Genomic DNA, 3,415 nt, shown 5'->3' on the forward strand with positions numbered 1-3,415 from the left:
GTGACACTTGACAATTCTTTGTCAATGCTGTTTGAGTCAGAGGATCCTATGTTGATCACATTCTAAAACCATTGTTTGAAGAGCATCTGCCAGAAATACTTTGTGCACTCCAATGAGATGCACAAAGTATTTCTGTATCACAACAAAGTAAGCTCATACTACCTGCAAATGACTGAACAATATCTTGAGTACTTTTATCAGAAAATGGAGATTAGTTACATCTAAAAAGACATTGAACAGTTGCAATCTCAGTCCTGTTGACTTCTTTGGATTTGGATGGCTGAAACCAGAAGCTGCTTATCCAAAAACAGATAACATTAGTTGATGTTTGGAAAATTTCCAAATAGAAGTGGTTCAAGATTGATGTTGAAATGGTCAAAAAGGTCTTCAATTTGTGGAAACAGCATTGTTAGGCAATGTACATAAGTAATGGGGGTTAAGCAAATAAAAAAATTTGTTACGCATTTGTTACATTGACATCTCTTGTAATGAATGTGTTCAAAAATAACTAAAAAATTCTGTATTACTATTTATTTTTTCCTTAATGTCTAATGCAAACTCAGTTATTAAAATTTATATTTTTGAGGAAACATTATTACCTGACTTGTGAGACATTTTGACAAGCTTACTTGATCTCTATATTACTGTAATGTGATTTGAGCAGAACAAGAAGACACTAGTTTTGGTACTCAGATTGGCTTGGTTGCTGTATGTGGGCTCATGACAAATACATCCAAGAATTATTCAAATACCTAGCAGAAGTTTGTGGATTAAGCCTGGTAATAAATTTTTTAAGGGAACAATTGATACTTACTTTCTGCAGGACTAAACTCTTCAAAGCTATGTTTATCTCAGATTATCTAGTTTTAATTTTTAAATAATTTCTTATTATTATTAATACCAATATTATTCTCTCAAACATAATTTGTTATGGAGTTATACTAGTATCAGTAATATATAGTAGTCAGCATTTAGAGTAAACATTAACCTACTGGAGGCTTTCTCTTTGCATAGGCTATAAGATAAATAGCACTTTTGAAAAAATTATCCAATATCAACATTCACTATTTATTCTTAAAATAATCCTAAAAGTTTTCTTGTAGTACAGTAGTACAAATTAAGTTGATGGAAAGAAATTCCCTTTGAATAATATAGAACATGAAGACTTTTCCTCTAGGTAACTATTTTTCATTTTCCTAAACTAAAATATATTTAAAGTGAAGATTGTTTTAAAATAAAACAAATACTTTATTTCAAAAAGTAAATTCTTTTAATGCAAAAATTTAATTAACAATCCAGAACATTGATTATTATTAGTATTTTCTGTCATATGTTAAGGTTTATCTCAGATTCCTCCAGCAAGTTCATACACTTTTTCAGCCACTTCTCTTGCTAACATATCTGCATTCTCCTGGAAAATTAAAACTAGTTATTATAAAATGTTTAAGTTAGGAATATTTACTTTTATATTATAAAATAATAATGTGTGTCTACTCTCTTTACACTTCAACTTATCTGGACCAAATTTTTCATAATTACTCTCTAAGACCTTATGGAAAATAAAGGCTACCAGTCTGGATATGGAATTGCATTAATCAATGAAGGTGATTATGGCAATTCTGGATTTTGAAGTTCTGTTAAATTAAACCATTCATTTGAGTTAGCCTCAAAAACCAAACTTTTAAAAAGACCAAACATTAAAATTATGACATCTGAGAATATTTTCTAGTTCACTAGCAAATATGCATGGCATATGTATAATGTGGTTTAAAGTTATAATTGTGTAATTAAAGGATATTTTTCTCTATTGTGGGATATTCAGGATTGCAAAAAAGTGATTGAATATCATAAAAGAATGTCTATGTAAAGCATGCATGTAGTGTTAAGTGTGAAAATATCAATAATTATTCTAAAATGTTTTAATCCAAAGTAAAACAAACTAAACTTGAATAAAAAATCAAAATAAATTTGATGCTTTATATGATGAATAACAGTTGACTTAACAAACTTTTTAACAACGTTTTCTTAACTCTGTTGCAGATATTAATTAATTTTAACTTTTATCACAAACCTGTGTTGTTGCTTCAGCATAAACTCTAACCAAGTCTTCTGTTCCTGATGGTCTGAAATGAAAGTATAAACAATGTTTTCATTTTTAGATTGAGAAATGCATTTTATGATTATGAAATAAATTTAATTTGATCATAAAATACGTTAATTAAAAGAACTTCTGACTACATAAAGTTATGGTCTGTAAAATAATAAACGAAAAAGATAGTTAATCACAATTTACTTCTTATTGGAACACACAGTTAACTTTTTAGTTTTTTTGTACCATTGTTTTATCACCAGATTTTTATTTTAAATTAAAATTATCAATCTTCTAATCTGAAGAAGCTTTAAATAAAAGTGGCAAAAATGGTTATTTTAAACTTTTTAATCTTTATTGTTGATAAAATTGCAAATCTTTTAATTTGGACTTTTCACAAAGAAGGATGCCTATATATTTCTAGTTAAAATTATTTTGCACATGATATAAAATTGGAAATATGACTCTTTTAGAATAGTAAAATAGTTTGCTAGTTATTTTGTATTTTTAAATTACATTATACAGTATAAATAAATGGTCATCATCTAGGTTAAACGAGTTTGCTTATTTTCTACAATGGTTTCCATAAATTCAGGAATAAATAGGAAATTGCAATAATTTGGCTAAATACAACTCATTTGCCTAAAACATATCTGAGTTTAGTGAATATTGAGTTGTGCATTTGCATATACCTATGTAAGTACAAGAGCATTTAGCAATGAAAGAAAAAATATCAAGTTAAGCCATTTTCTTAAAATGACATTCATTTACTAGTGGAATTACATTACAGAGCTTTAGGCAGACTTAAAGCAGGTGGCAGGTTGCAAGATGACAATGTAAGTCATTCTGTGGTCCATAGAACTTTAAACCAATTCCAAACCATATGGTCTGTCTACTTCTTGAATATATAATCAAGGTAGGTGAAGGACAACTACCTGCTTGAAAGACTGCTGTTTGGGACTATTTGAACAACAGAATGGAACTATATGAAGGGTAAGTACCTGATAATTATGCATATCCCTAACAGCTCGCCACAGGAGGGAACATTGGAATTGGGAATGTATGCAGGTTAACTGGAGCCCAAATCAATGGAGATCTGTACTTTTTATGAATGAGTTGTTGGTTTTTTTATAATGGTTTACAGAGTGATTCTCAACACGTTTTCATCTGGAAATACCCAATATCATCTCTCTCATATTCACAAAAGGAGCTTGTTTGGGACACCACCAACTGGGCAATAGCAAGTGGGCACTGGACATCTGGGCGATAAAATAAGAGATCAATAATAGACAAAATACAAATTTTTTGTTGAATAAATTTAATTTG

General features: G+C 29.2%; 1 long non-coding RNA gene across 1 annotated transcript; it reads right to left on the reverse strand.

The window, feature by feature from the left end:
• Positions 1-1,251: 1,251 nt before the first annotated feature.
• On the reverse strand, positions 1,252-2,135 carry LOC111616384. Its single transcript, XR_002755239.1, has 2 exons — positions 2,072-2,135; positions 1,252-1,411 (listed from the first exon to the last, which is right to left on the reverse strand). It is a non-coding gene; the product is annotated as an uncharacterized LOC111616384 (long non-coding RNA).
• Between the last annotated feature and the right edge of the window lie 1,280 nt (positions 2,136-3,415).

Source organism: Centruroides sculpturatus, unplaced genomic scaffold (genome assembly GCF_000671375.1).
Source record: "Centruroides sculpturatus isolate CEXI.00-Female unplaced genomic scaffold, Cexi_2.0 scaffold3277, whole genome shotgun sequence".
Classification (NCBI taxonomy): Eukaryota; Metazoa; Arthropoda; class Arachnida; order Scorpiones; family Buthidae; genus Centruroides; species Centruroides sculpturatus.